Here is a 16232-nt window from a genome sequence, read left to right as displayed (position 1 = left end):
TCTGTCCCCTCCAAGAGGTGGTTCTGGTCCAGCAGGTATTCCTGCGCCGCCCCCGGGGGGGTAGATGGCGCTCTTCTGTCCCCTTCGCTCTGCTGCGGTAGATTTCCTTCTGTGCCTTAGCAGTGACAGCATGTGTTGCTCTCCCCTTGACAGTGTAAAGCTTTTGTTCTGTTGGGGAGATTGAACAGCAGGGTCTGGATGGGGTTTCTTGTCTTTCTGGAGAACCATCTGTTTCCGTCCCATAAACCTGTGGGACAAGGGGCATGTTCTCAGAACTTTTGCCAGACTTTTCTGTGAGTTCCCAGTGAGATCTAGGAAGAAGAAACTACAAGTGGGTATAGATTACCCTTCAGGGAAATCCACTTCCCCCAGGGATTCTGAACATGCTCTGTGTCCTTTACCAATTCACTGACAATTTCAGCTGAACTCTTCAATGCTCAATAGCATCATCTGTCCCAAGTAAGCAAGAGCTCATAATTCATTTCCCCTTGCAGGTGACTTTCCTCAGATTTTGGGTTAGTTGGTGGTCCTGTCACCTCAACTCTTCCGTGGTTTCAAGAATAGTTTTGGATGTGCTGTTTGTCTTTGTAAAAATTTTTTTGTAAGTGTAGGACTGATGCTCTTTCTGACTTTCTCCATCTCACATGAGCTTGTAAGCCTCCTGCTTTTGCACATGTTTGTTCTGCCTGAGATTCCCTCCTCTTTCCTGCACTTGGCAACTTCCTACTTGTCTCAGTGATCTCCTGTTCTCATCTGCTCAGAAGACAAGGGTGTATATACAGAGAAGAGGCCATTAAATGACTTCATGGATTCATAGGCAAAAATTAGATTTTACCATCTGATGATGTAGCATTTGAGTCTCACCTTGATCCTCAGAAAATCCTTTGTTGAATTTGAGCCTTGGTTTCCTTCTTTATAAAGTAGAAATGCTAGCATTTGTCCAGCCTCCTTTGCCAGGTGAGATAATATGTGTGACAATGTCTGACATTTAAAGCTCAGTTCCAGCCCATAAACCCAGCAACAGGCCTGTCCTGAAGCAGACACTCGGTTCAGTTCAGTTCAGTTGCTCAGTCGTGTCCAACTCTTTGCAACTCCATGAACCACAGCACACCAGGCCTCCCTGTCCATTACCAACTCCTGGAGTCCACCCAAACCCATGTCCATTGAGTCGGTGATGCCATCCAACCATCTCATTCTCTGTCGTCCCCTTCTCCTCCTGCCCTCAATCTTTCCCAGCATCAGGGTCTTTTCCAATGAGTCAGCTCTTTGGATCAGGTGGCCAAAGTATTGGCGTTTCAGCTTCAATATCAGTCCTTCCAATTAACACCTAGGACTGATTTCCTTTAGGATGGACTTGTTGGATCTCCTTGTAGTCCAAGGGACTCTCAAGATTCTTCTCCAACACCACAGTTCAAAAGCATCAATTCTTTTGCGCTCAGCTTTCTTTATAGTCCAACTCTCACATCCATACATGACCACTGGAAAAACCATAGCATTAACTAGACGGACCTTTGTTGGCAAAGTAGTGTCTCTGCTTTTGAATATGCTGTCTAGGTTGGTCATAACTTTCCTTCCAAGACACTCATTCTTCCCCAAAACTCAAGAGGTTCACCACCCGCAGGATCCCAGCTTGGTCTTGTGTCAGAGTGAAATTTCTAGTAGAGGGACAGACCCTACCTTCAGTCCACAGCCATGAAGTAGGAAAAGCTGTAGCAAAAGGCTGACTTGGTCCTGGAAACCCTATATTTTCCTTTTTATTTACAAAGCTTACTTTGTAAATAAAGGAAAAGAATATTGATTTCCATCTTTACTGATGCATTAAAATTGCTGCAACACCTCATATTTCCAAATAGATTTACTGTATAAATTGGAACATAATTGGTACTTCAGGCAGATCACCAATCTACTTTGGCAGGAGCATATCACTCACAGGACATTGATTATAAAAATTAGTTAATTCAAGACAAACATTGCATTCTCTAATTCCTGGCACAAATCCCTCCAAGTCCTCCATGCATTACTGCTATTGAACTATAAAAGATAGATGTCTGTCAGATTCCTTGGATCTCTGCAGACCTGATTTAGATGGTACTTATGCCACTGCATCCACCAAGAAAAGGTAGATCTCATTTATTAAATATGCCAGGTGGGAACCTAAGTGATGGGATGTAGTAATATTGCTCTAATCTGTTGCTTTTATTTACTGCTCTTACTGGTGCAAATCTTCTCACATCGAATGTCTGCTAGTTCATTTCGTTTGACTCTCCGCATGAGGAGCAGGGGTGGCTTGTTGTCTGGTTCATCATGAGAAGTCACAGTTTTAAAAATACTTATTTATTTATTTACTTATCTATTTTATTGGGCTGCATCAGGTCTTAGTCGTGGCATGTCAGCTAAGGCGTAGCCTCCCTGCATCATATGGGATCTTTGCTCCCCAGCCAAGGATGGAACCTGTGTCCTCCACATTGCAGGGTGGATTGTTTACCACTGGACCACCAGGGAAGTCCCTAGAGGTAACATTTTTGACAGCTTCTGTGTAGTGGACAAGGTCAGTGCTCCACCTAGATCCCCTTGCATAATTTTGCAGTGGTGGTGGTGGTAGTGGTGATGGTGAGTGTGTGTGTGTGTGTGTGTGTGTGTGTGTGTGTGTTGGAGGGGGAGCAGCACACTGCAGCAGACACTGCTGAGGTATCTTATGTTTATCTCACTTAAAATTCACAGCTCTATGAGGTGGGTACGCTTGTTATTTCTGTTTATAGATGAGGAAACTGAGGAAATTTTCCCAAGGAAGTTGCCAAAGATCATGGCTCTAGGAAACGCTGTTGCTAGGCTGTGACTCCTGAGCCACTGTTCTTCTGCCTCATTGCCTTCTATACATTTCAGTGACTGGGAAGATAATGACCATGTAAGATGGCAAGTGACTAATGAGTGGCCAGCCCTGGTGTATATGGTCATCTCACACTCCTTTTCCGCTGTTTCTGTGTCCTGTCTGACTCGCAGTGTTACTTTCCAACCCTCTCTAAAAAATTGTGATGGCTCTTTGTTGCTACTTATCCGAGGATCTTGTTCAAGTTACGAGTAAGTTCGTCCAGGATGTGACTGCTGCTGCCTTATATGCTAACAAAGGGTCTCCCCCTTTTTTTTTCCACACAGTTACTTTTCTCAAGCTTTTGCTGTTGGTTGGGACATACTAATATCTCCCAATAAAAAAAAGAAAATTGAAAGACAGCTGAGAACTACAAGTCCAAGCTTTTCTTCTGGGTTCCATGTTCTGGGGAAAAAATCATAAAGTATCTCTCTAGCAAGCTGAGAGAATGACTTCCTGAATAGAAAAAGAGATATTCCTAGGTATAAAAAAGAAGGGAAAATGAATTTGATAATGGCAGAAAAGACTTCCCTGGTGGCTCAGACGGTAAAGCATCTGCCTACAATGCAGGAGACCCAGGTTCAATCCCTGGGTCAGGAAGATCCTCTGGAGAAGGAAATGGCACCCCACTCCAGTACTTTTACCTGGAAAAGCCCATGGACAGAGGAGCCTGGTAGGCTACAGTCCATGGGGTCGCAAAGAGTCAGACACAACTGAGCAACTTCATTTCACTTCACTTCGATGGCAGGAAAAGAGGACAATTAGGCCTGTATGCATGCACACACACACACGCACACACACGCACACACACACACACACCAGAAATGAAAGCCAGATAACTTCCCGGGAGCGTTTATAGTTGGAGCTGATCATGTGACTAGTTCTGACTTACAGTGTGATTTTAGGAGACGTGGCAAGATCTGATCCCAACTCAAAACTTCCTTCATCCCTTGGTTGATACTTGAAATTCCACCTTTATTGCTCATTTCCTTGGTGTGACTTTGTCATGAAGGCAATGTCAGCCAGAAGGAAGAGAATGAAGAATTGAGGGATTAAAGAAAAAGCCTAAGAGCACTGAGAAGAGCCTACATCAAGATGAGTTTTACCTAGAGTTAGCTCTCCTTCTGGTCCGGCTGATGGTCCATTTAGTAATGTCGCTTATCTGAGCGATCACCCCTCCCTCCTCCCTCCTTTCCTTCCTTCCTTTTTAAAATTTCTTTTTACAGTTCTGTCTTTAAAGACAAGTATAGATCTGCGTAACCACCACTACAGTTAAGATATGGACTGGCACCATCATCCTCCAAAGCCGTTTGTGCTGCTCCCTTATAGCCACGTTCTCCTCCCACCCCTGCCTCGGGACCCACTGATCTGTTCTCTATCACTATTATGTGCTTTTTCAAGAATGACATATAAGTGGAGTCATACAGTGTGTAAACATTTGAAGCCTGGTTTCTTTCACTCAACATATGGCTTTGGGATTGACCCACGTTGTTGTCATACCATCTGATGTTGGCCCTTTGTGCACCGGATCTGCCCTCAGTCAACAGCATGTTGCCTGCATGTAGAGACTAGGACGTGTGTACTGTGTGGTTTTGTCTCTTACTAAAGCCCGTGTTTTTGGCCAGGCTCTTTATTTGCAAAGATTATAAAGACCCACTCAACCTAATCTGAGAAAGTGAGAGTTTGTTACAAAAATGCAGAGCTCCCCCAGGGATCATCATAGCCAGGTCTGGAAATGGGAGGTGATTTGGAACCATGGCAGCTTTTCGGGAGAGTGTGTGCTCACAATCTCTCTCAAGAGCTGCATGGTTTCTGATTTGCATTGGTTCTATCTCTTGTATAGACGTTCTCTGTTCTAACTCTTTACCATTTCCCCCTCCCCCAATATCATATGTCATCTTCTTCCATCTTCCTTACCATGGTATTTGGCCATTACAGCTTTCCCCACCTCTGATTTTAGAATCCTTCCTGATGCCAAGTGGGGCTTTGGGTTCAAATGGCTGGAGAATCATCTGATTAACTCTGCTCATCTTTCAAATCAGGCCTCACAGGAATCTGGCCGTCTGATGAAATGCCTACCCTGCTCTAAACACCTGTGTCTGTGCCGGTGGGGTCATGGTGACTTGACCATGGAGTTGATTCCTTAGGGGAGGGAGTCTTGGAAGGTGGGGCAGACCATGACTGACCACTCTATTTTCCAAGAAGAAAGTACTATGTATGGAAGACTGTTGAAAGGCCTGTTCATTTCTTCAGATACTCTATTCTTCATTCTTTGAACGATCCAGACCATAGCAAACATTTGGTCAGGCCATCTTGCTTGGCCTCTAGCAGACTCTTTTCACTAAGCAGTGTTTTGTTATTCTGCTAGTTTTCACCTATTGAAATAGTGATTTCATTTCCTGTTGTTGAGGACATTGTTCATACACGGGCTCTGATATGAAGCTTCATGGGAGAAATTTATCTTAGGGAAAAATTTAGGGACATACTTTACTACCTCTCAGGAGTTGACATACTTCCTTCCTCTTGAATAAAGAAAGCAGGGAAACTCATCAAGACCCCTCTGTGTTGATACCCAGGAAACTCAATTCTCAGGAAACCAAGGTTCAACTACTGCAACTACCCAGTTCCCTTGGTGAACTTCTTGTCTGATACAGGAAGTTGATTGTCAACACTGATTTTCTCTAATCTAAGTACCTCTTTAGTGCTTTGGTTCTCTCATCTGCAAGTGCTTATCTTATTTGACTATGGCCAGAGTAGGAATGATGCTAAACATCCTTGATAGAAGGATAACTCCTGGTAACTCACCTCTGATGCTCAAGATAAGATTTTTACCTGTGGAGATTTAGTGTAGCCACCTTTGGATCTGGGAGTAAATGAAGGAAAGATTTGTGTTATGAAGAAATGTGAGGCTGACCCTGATGGACCATTGGCTTTCCTTGGAGGAATAGGAATTGGGAGGGGGTTTTTACGGAGTGGTTAAGAAGTCACTGCTACTGACCTCACCTCCCCGGAGGCACTCACCCGTGCTCCTCTAACAGAAACTGCTCCTTGTACTGTGAGGCCATTGGGAGACATTTGGTTTAGCTGTTCCCTTGTAATCTTCATTATAATCTATCATGGGGCCCATAAGAATTTAACCAGAGAGACTTCTCTTGAGCTGCAGTGACACAGAACAGGTCAATAGCAGGTCAGCTGTTTTATAAAGCCATAGAGGCCACTTAACACGGCAGCACTTGACAGGGCATCATTGCCAGGCAGATCTGAAGTGGACACCATGATTCTATGCACAGCTCAGGGAGCCACTTAGAGCCAGGGGCTGCCCTGTCTCACCTCCACCTGCAGCCCCTAAAAGGAAACACTGGTATTTTTGCCACTGAGGGGCCAAAAGAGAGTGTTTATGCAGAACTCATGAGATCACACTTACATTTCACATCCCTATTAATAGACTGGGTCTGCTAGGAACAGAAGATTCTCATTACTAATAAATTCCTGGACATTATTCCAAACCAAACTGTCCTGAGACCAAGCTGATAGGAAGAATGAGAATGCCATGTCTCAAGTTTCCAGCTAGATGATTTAGAATTAAAGGTCTCTGTCAAATGTTTTCACTGACCTTCATCTCAGACACTGAATGACTGAGAATCCAATGGATTCCATTTTCTAGCCACTGACCTTGACTTCAAACTTTGAATCACACAGGAACTCAGGGTTTTTGTACCCAAGAGAATGCAGGAAAGGGTAACAATTTGAAATCTTTTGTGGGAGGCTCCAAGTCATGGAACTCCTATCCAGTCCTGTGGAAATACTTGTCTCACCTGCTTAAACTTGAACTGGAGGAGGCAATCGTTTTTAGAAAGAGAGTGATTTTGAGCAACAAATTGGAAGCCCTAGTCCTCAATTTCTTCCCCAAACCTCCATTCCTTGCATGAATTTAAGCAACTTCTCTTAGGCTGCCAGCCTTGGGAAAGCAGACACAGCCCCTACTTCCCTCAACAGAGACCCCTTCTGAGAGACTTTTGTTTGAAGAGTTGGGACACCATTATGTTAATTGCCCTCCTACAAGGAGAGGGTGGAAAAGACAGAGATGTAGTTGATTGTAGCCCTTCCCAGCCACGCCACAATACTAGTGCTCAGAATCTCCAGGTCCTTCAGTATCCTTACAACTAGACTTTCTATATCATGTGTGTTTCCCCTTTCAGGAAACCAGGTGTCATGAGCTTAGCAGAACCTGTAATGCCATTTAACACTGTGATACCTTCTCTTCTGTCCGACAGCAGCCAGAAGCCTCCCCAGAGAAGGTGGATGATGAGCAAATGAGAAAGGGAAGGAGAGGATGAGAACTCCTGGCTGGAGGAAAATATAACCAGAAAGAGAAAGTAAAGCCAGAGCCACGTGAATCACAAAAATGGAAACAAACAAAAAATGATGACAAAAACACCTCCCAGCAAGTGTATGTATATTTTTGGAATATAGTAAAACTCTGCTATAATGTGCCATATGACTGTATAATTTAAACCTGAGTTTCAATCATTTCTGACCGTGTCCCATAGTAAGAAATAAATTTTATATTATGACTCAGTGCACATACCCAGTTTTTAAAAACATTGTTCATCCTTATGTCATGGGATGCATGCTAACATTTTTTCCTATCTTACCCTTCCTTATTCTACTCAAACCTTTTCTGTTTTATGTCACTTAAAAAAAAAAAAAGGAGGCAACGGTGGGTACCTACCGAGTTAATTTCATGATCCACTAATAAATTATAACTGGCAATTTAAAAAATACTGGTTGTTAAACTTCATGGAGGACAGACTTCTGGAGTCATAGACTCAGAACTGTAGACCATCCATTTCTAGTGTCACCTCATTTTCCAAGTGAAGACACTAAGGCCCTAAAGAAGCTGTAATTCATCCTTGATCACACAGATGGTTGATGGCCGGAACTGTGCTTTTTCCTACAAAGTTACTTGGTAATGCGAGAAGGAGGGTATTGTAGGACAAAGAGCCTGGGGTTGGAATTCATAGATGTGTTCTATTTAGAACTCTGACTTAGAGCAAATCACTTAAATAATTTAATCCTATTTCCTATAAAAAGGGCTGCTGTGTGTGCTGTGCTCAGTTGCTTCAGTCATGTCTGACTGTTTGTGACCCCATGGACTGTAGCCTGCCAGGCTCCTCCGTCCATGGGATTCTCCAGACAAGAATACTGGAGTGGGTTGCCATTCCCTTCTCCAGGGGATCTTCCGGGATCTTCCTGACCCAGGGATCAAACCCAAGTTTCCTGCTCTCCTACACTGCAGGAGGGTTCTTCACTTACTAAGCCACCCGAGAAGCCCAAAATAGGCTGCTGGGCAAACCAATTAGGTAAGATACTGGAGAAGCTTTGTAAGTGGTGTGGTCCAAAGGTAAAAAACAACTGTTTTCTCTGCTTTTCTGCAATAGCCTGTGAGGCAGGGGCAGATGTTACCTGTATCTCTGAACCCCTGGCATTGGGACAAAAAGGAAAAAAATCTATACAGTAATTGGTCTCTTTCTCATCATCATGGATTCGCAATATCCCTACTTAACTCTCTTCTATCTTTTGAACGATTTTTTTCTCCTTGATTTTATCTTATCATTTCTTCACATGTTATAACAAAGCTCTTTGTCGGTGTGTTTTGATTTTTGAGTTTGCTTGAGTTAATCAAGGCCAACAAATGGTCAGAGATAAAGCAGTCCATATGGGGTGACAAACATACTCAAAAGCATCTGTGCAGGTCTGTAGCCATCACTGGAGCTGTCTCTCTCTCAGGGTGGGAAATAGAAAGGGGCACACTAGCTATCTGGAAATTCATCTAAGGTGTTCCACCTATGTCATGAGAGAATGATGACGTTCCACAAACAGGGACAGTAGAAATGAATAAGCCATGTGGATCCTACCATCAGTTGGTTCCGGGGAGAACCATGTTGGTCCTGGGGCTTACATGAGATTTTCAAGCAAGTGCAAAGGGTCTCACACGAGGAGAGGCCACTCTTTCACACAGTGGCTTCAGATGGCACCTGGAGGGCAGAGTCTTGTTCACAGGGGGCTTTGTCCAGATACAGTTTCAGCTGGCGTCACTCACCTGTCAGGGGTTCTGCTTGGACATTCAGGTTCCTTAGGCTTGAGTATCTCAGGAATTTAAGGAGGAGAAGGCAGTTCCTCACACTTGGTTTACCCTGGCTAAATGCTTTTAGGAGAGTTGAGCTTGATCTGGCCTCATGGTCACCCTGGGGACATTTTTCTGCTTCAAACTGGACAGGGTTCAAGAGACTGGCATTCACTTCCTTCAGGACCTTGGTATGTCTCAGAATATGTCTTAGAACCATAGGAAGAGTTTGCCTGGAAAACACTTAAATAAGTCCATCTGCTTAGCCTTCCTGTTTTATATTCGAAAGACATGGCAAGGGTATGGCTCATTTTGTTTTTTCTCCTATCAAAGTAAATTCTGCTCAAATATCTGGTTTGGTTTCTTTAGTAATTTATGCATTCTTAGCTCCGTGATTTTCTGCAGAACCAGCCTTTTATGAGAAACTAGAATTTTCCTGGGGAGAAAATTGCCTTCTCTGTCACTGTAGTCTATATTTAGTGCATAACCACCTGTGTGACATGACCTGCGTTTCCACATCTAAAATGAAGATGCTGTACCTAGAGAGGCTATTTTTTTGTGGTGGTAAAGAGCACAGATTTGGGAAGCAAGCTGCCTGGATTTGATCCCTACTTTTCCACTTACGAGTGGTGTGACCTTGAGAAAATTACTTAACCCATCTGTGTTTCAATTTTTTCACCTATAAATTAGTGATGATAATAATAATATCTGTGTCATGAAAATGGCATGAGTTAACACAGTACCCACTTATAGTAACTGCTATATGAGATTTAGCAGTTTTCTCACTCAGATGATCTGTAATTACGCCTGCCATTTTAAAAGGGGATGATGATAAGATTAAAATAATACCATTTTTACATTGGAATAGCTATTTATTGTTTAAAAGACTTGTCTTCACTTAGAGAAGGAACTTATGGTTGCCAGAGGGGAAAGATGAGGGGAAGGGATAGTTGGAGAGTTTGGGATCAACGGGTCCACACTGCTATATTTTAAATGGATAACCAACGAGGACCTACTGTATACCCCTGGAACTCTGCTCAATGTTATGTGGCAGCCTGGATGGGAGGAGAGTTTGGAGAGAATGGATATATGCATATCTATGGCTAAGCCCCTTTGCTGTCTGTGTGAAACTATCACAACACTGTTAATTGGTGACACCCCAATACAAAATTTTTGAAAGATTTATCTTCATAGATTACACTCTGGATGAAGAAACTGAGGCTGAAAAGTTAAGAGATTTGTTTAAGGACATACTTTTTGAGCAAGGAAACTGAGTCTAGGGCTGACTCTTCAGACTTCCAGTTTCTGGCATCTTCCTAACGTCATCATCCCATTCAGCTGTGTATTGACATTCCCCTCTTTAATGGTCTTTCTCTTGATACCCCTCATTATATTAAGATAGTGCCACTGTTCTCTAAAGTACTAGATGCCACTAGGGACCCCAAAACATCCATGGCTCTTCCCGCCCCTTTCTATTTTAATTAAGGTAACACTAGCTGCTGTAATAGATAAACTAAACAGACAGCCATTCATGCCTCACTCATGTAAAGTACAGTGTAGGTGTTCTTAGTTCATAGGCAGCCTTCCATGTGGCCACTCAAGGACACAGGCATTTTTCCCAAAGTGTCTTCAACCTCCTCTAGGACCTTGGCATTTTCTCCTTCTGAGTGATGGATGAGACAAAAAATCATGTGGCTATTTGATCTGCTTTTCAACCACTTTGACCTGGAAGTGACACACATTACCTCTTATTACCTCCTTTTACATTTCAATGGCAAAGGCTAGTGCTATGGCTCGACCTAGGTACAAGGTAGGTGGTAGGGAAATGTAGTCCCTGGCAGGGCAGTCCCTTCTTGGTGATACTCTAGAGAAGCATGAATGTTTGCCATCAGCTGGTTATCTTGGGCAAGCTCACTCATCGCATGAATTCAAGCACTTGTCAACCATGCCTATGCTCTCTGCATTTTCTCTCATATTGGTGCTTTATTTCTATTCTTGTTGCCATCTCCCTAGTTCAGGCCCTTTTCATCTCCCACTAAGATATCATGATTGCTCTTTAAGTAATTCCCTTACTTCTGTTCTGCACATTTTCCCAAGTCTCCTGTGTACCACAGCCAGATTAATCATCCTGAGCTACTCCTTCAAAATGTCATTTTCATTAGCTCCATCCAGAAACTCAACAAACAGCACTGGGCCTCCTGTCCACACAGTGGTAGGTACTGAAAGGACACAAAAAATGATCCCTGCATTTAAGCTGCTTAAATGAATGATGGCCCAGGACAGGAGTAAGTGCTAGGATAGAGGTGCCAATAAATTGCTATATGTGTATAGAGGAGGGAGATATCAATTTCTCAGAAAGGAAAAGCAATTCTAGTTAAGAATTATTAAGGAAAGTGAAGCACACAACTCTGGAGGATGTAATAAGAGTGTAATTTCTGAAACTGAGCTCAACTCTCGGCCTGGATGAATTTAATTTCAGGGGCCTGAGAGAGATGTGTTCTAGGAAGCTGTCATTGCTCTCACCTCCATTTAATAAAAATGAGTGATTTTGGTGGAAGACTTGCTTCTCAAGCTTATGGTTGATGCAAATTTGGGAGCTAAACTAGTATTTTTGAAGTAATGAATTCTTGAAATTCTCTGGATAATATTCTAAACTTGAGGTTAGAAAGAAAAAGGACAAATGAGATATCTCATATATGATAATATTCTTCTGTGTATGTTCATCCTTTTGGAAACAATAGAAGTCAAGGAATTTATATTTATATTTTGGCTCAGAAGTGATCACAAAGTTTGTATCAGTGAGCACAATTCAGCCAGAAGGATGTTCTTGCTTATTAAATTAAAAAAAAGAGAAGTGGTCAAATAGAAGTTAGATCCTGAATCATCTGGCTGAGTTTCAGGAGGAAATAAGTCAATGAGTTACCTTCCTCCATGCCTACTTACCTGGTGTTCCCTACTTCTGAAGTAATAGCTTTGGGGAAAAGAAACAGTGAGAAACTGGCTGTGCCCTGATGAACAGAAATTCGGAAAATCAGTCTAAACATCTGAACCCCGGGAATTAACTGGAAGTGCTGTGATTGGAAGCATGAAGTGGTATCGGAAGACCCAACTCTATTTCCCTGGATACCCCAGGATGAAATTCAAGGAGTCTGTTAAACTGAACCACAGTTTGGATGGAGTGATTAGAATCATGACGCCATAAGCTGGACTCCATTCCAAGGAGGAAGACACTGAAGCATCTTCTACTCTTGGGCCAGGGTGAAGGAATATGGGGTGGATCCATGCTCCTGATAAGTGGTCTTCTTTTGTTTTCTTAAATACCCAGTGCTAAAGAATGCTTAGTTCAGTGGAATCATACTAGGGGCTGTCTTCTGAGTCAGCATGGATCCATATCTTGAAATGTTGAAACAGAAGCTCCAGCAGCCCCTTGCTAATGTCGTTGTAGAGGAATTCCTCCTGTGGTAGAAAGCAGGAATCAAGAAGGCTTTAGGAGGAGGGGCCTTTGAACATCCCTCTGAGTGCCAAAAATATTCAGACTCCCATCTTGCCATTTATAGCCTCCACTGTCTGGTCAAGAGCTTGGACTTGAGGATCAGAAAATCAGGGTTTCAGTCCCAGCTCTGCCACTGACTGTTAAAACATTGGACAAGTTAGCTCACCTTTCTGTGCCTCGGTTTCCTTATCTGTGAAATGGAGATATAACAGTAATATATCCTCAATATTTGTAGTAATGTTAGTAGTTGTCTTCAGAAAACAACTAAAAAATCTGTTGATCAAACATAAACTGATAGACTTACTGCAGTTAGGGAAAAATTACCACTGGCAAAGAATACAGTATCTCAAGAGGGGGAAGTCACGGGAGGATTTTTATAGGACTTTAGGGCCAGGGCTGCATGGCTTTAAGGTGGGTCTGAAAAGGCAAGAGAGATTAGAATTGAGTGGTTTATGACAGTGGCTTTGGATTGGTGGGCAGCAGAGGGCAAGGACCTTGATGTGAGCTATCTTATATACTTCACAGTCTTATATTCCAGGAGTAAGTATTTCAGGATCAAATAGCTGAACTGTTTTTGCCTATTCCTAGTATTGTTTCCAGAGATGGAAAAGTGTGTTGGTTTCAGTTAATATTTATTTTATAAGGTTGTTATGAAGATCAAATAAAATAATGGACAAAAGTACATAAAGCACAAGGCAGGCATTCAGCATATGTGAGTCAATATTAACTATTGTCCATTCCTTTACATTTCCTATGTTACTTGCGGTCAAAAGAAATCCCACATTTTTATGTCAATATCTTTGTAAATATTGCCTCGTCCTGCAATTTCCTCTTTCAATCCATGCTGTTTTAGAGAAAGACAAAACTTTAAATCTGTTCAATATCCTGCCTTCCTAGATCTCTCTTACTAGAGAAAGATTTTGTTTTCTGACTGGCATGTCTTAGTTTGGAGCAATCTTTTGTGATACTCATTACATTCTATTCTTTGCCTGCAGTACTTACATGTGTCTCCTTACTGTTACTCCTGTTAGACTTTAAGATTATGTTTTTCCCCAAATGTAGTCCTCCTTAATGCTCAGTCCAGAGCCTTGTCCATGGAGAAGTTTTCCAAATGCTTGACAATTTAATCAACATAGTTAATTCTTAACCAAATGTAAAATTGAAGACTTTAGACAAAAATTGCAACTCAAGGCAAAGCCCGAGTTTTTATGCATTTTTTCCTCATAGTAAGTGAATCCAAAGCTTGGAAGTGTCTGTAAATGTGACTGGATGATGGCAGGCATTTCTGTCCAGGTGATAATATGGAAAAGGCTGTATTTGAAAATGGCAAATAGGCAGCCGAACATCATACATAAAGTGGTGGTGAGAGACTTCAAAGTAGTTAAGATCAGAGATATTGTCCAGAAAGACCATTTCTTTTTCTTTTCCTCTTTAATTGGCTGCGTCAGGTCTTTGTTGCATCATGCAGGATCTTATGTTGTTGCTCACGGACTCGAGTTGTGGTGTGCAGGCTTTGTGGCTTCCTGGAATGTGGGCTCTTAGTTCCCCAGGGATCAAACCTGGGCCCTGCTTTGTAAAGCAGATTCTTCACCACTGGACCACCAGGGAAGTACCTAAAAAGACCATTTCAAACATGAATCCTTGGCTCCAAGTTGTGGCTAAAGATCCAACAGGAAAGGCCAACTAGCAAACTCATGAAATGACCCTGTTTCCCTCGGTCATGGCCATTGCTTGTTAGGGCAACACGTTTACAGCATTTCCCCTCCTGGGAGCTATGACTGATCTCACATTATTTTTGAAGTTAACCTTGGAAATAGAGACCTAATTTTTTAAGTTAGAAGCTGATTATGTTAATTTAATATTTATTAAAGCTCCATACATAATTTATTAAGCATTTTAATGAAAAAAGTCACATTGTTTTATAATAAAGCTACCATCTTAGAAATGTAGTGCTTTATTGCATGTTACTCTAATTCTCACCATGACCCTATGAGGTAAGTACTCCTTACCCCCATTTTCCCTGAGGGAAACTGAGGTTCAGAGGGATTGAGTAACTTGCCCAACATATCTTAGCAACTAAATGGTGGAGCCAAAATATGAACTTAGCGTGGCTTCCCTCTAAAGTCATTTTTTTAACCTTATGAGTAATTGAATATATATTTATATTGGATAAGATAATTGAATATACATATATATTTATATTCTCAGCTAAAAGCAAGTTTTTACCGCATGAATCTCATCATGAAGGATCAGGGGAGACACTGTAGAAGAGATCTCATATGAGTTTGTATGAAAAATTACATAAGTTTTTTAAAGAAATATATAGGTTTAATTATATAATGCATATATTTATGGATATATATAAGCTCAACTAATTATAAATATGAATAAAAATACATATTTCTATAAAATTTGCTCCATAGTCTTTAGCTATGTCAATTTTACATGCTTTTACATATATATTATGATTATAAGAAACACACATTTATTAAAAAATCAGTTCTAATGAAGTGGATGAAACTGGAGCCGATTATACAGAGTGAAGTAAGCCAGAAAGAAAAACACCAATACAGTATACTAACATATACATATGGAATTTAGAAAGATGGTAATGATAACCCTGTATGCGAGACAGCAAAAGAGACACAGATGTAAGAACAGACTTTTGGACTCTATGGGAGAGGGAGAAGGTGGGATGATTTGGGAGAATGGCATTGAAACATGTATACTATCTTGTAAGAAACGAATCGCTAGTCTAGGTTCGATACAGGATACAGGATGCTTGGGGCTGGTGCACTGGGATGACCTAGAGAGATGATATGGGGAGGGTGGTGGGAGGGGGCTTCAGGGTTGGGAACTCATGTACACCTGTGGTGGATTCATGTCAATGTATGGCAAAACCAATATAGTATTGTAAAGTAAAAAAATAAAATTAATCAATGAATATAGTAAAGTTGCAGGATATAAAATCAACACACAGAAATCCCTTGCATTCCTATACACGAATAATGAGAAAGTAGAAAAAGAAATTAAGGAAACAATTGCATTCACCATTGCAACGAAAAGAATAAAATACTTAGGAATATATCTACCTAAAGAAACTAAAGACCTATATATAGAAAACTATAAAACACTAATGAAAGAAATCAAAGAGGACACTAATAGATGGAGAAATATACCATGTTCATGGATCGGAAGAATCAATATAGTGTAAATGAGTATACTACCCAAAGCAATTTACAAATTCAATGCAATCCTATCAAACTACCAGCCACATTTTCACAGAACTAGAACAAATAATTTCAAGATTTGTATGGAAATACAATAGCCAAAGCAATCTTGAGAAAGAAGAATGGAACTGGAGGAATCAACTTGCCTGACTTCAGGCTCTACTACAAAGCCACAGTCATCAAGACAGTATGGTACTGGCATAAAGACAGAAATATAGATCAATGGAACAAAATAGAAAGCCCAGAGATAAATCCACACACATATGGACACCTTATCTTTGACAAAGGAGGCAAGAATATACAATGGAGTAAAGACAATCTCTTTAACAAGTGGTGCTGGGAAAACTGGTCAACCACTTGTAAAACAATGAAACTAGATCACTTTCTAACACCGTAAACTCAAAATGGATTAAAGATCTAAATGTAAGATCAGAAACTATAAAACTCCTAGAGGAGAACATAGGCAAAACACTCTCAGACATAAATCACAGCAGGATCCTCTATGATCCACCTCCC

The 16232-nt window shown here is 41.4% G+C and overlaps 1 non-coding gene across 1 annotated transcript; it reads left to right on the top strand.

The window, feature by feature from the left end:
- The first annotated feature begins 3394 nt into the window (after positions 1 to 3394).
- On the top strand, positions 3395 to 3467 carry TRNAC-ACA (transfer RNA cysteine (anticodon ACA)). The gene has a single exon. It is a non-coding gene; the product is annotated as a tRNA-Cys (tRNA).
- The last annotated feature ends 12765 nt before the right edge of the window (positions 3468 to 16232 follow it).

The sequence above is a fragment of the Ovis aries genome, chromosome 7, assembly GCF_016772045.2.
Source record: "Ovis aries strain OAR_USU_Benz2616 breed Rambouillet chromosome 7, ARS-UI_Ramb_v3.0, whole genome shotgun sequence".
Classification (NCBI taxonomy): Eukaryota; Metazoa; Chordata; class Mammalia; order Artiodactyla; family Bovidae; genus Ovis; species Ovis aries.
The sequence above is the reverse complement of the archived record's forward strand: the minus strand, read 5'-3'. Positions and strand labels throughout refer to the sequence as shown.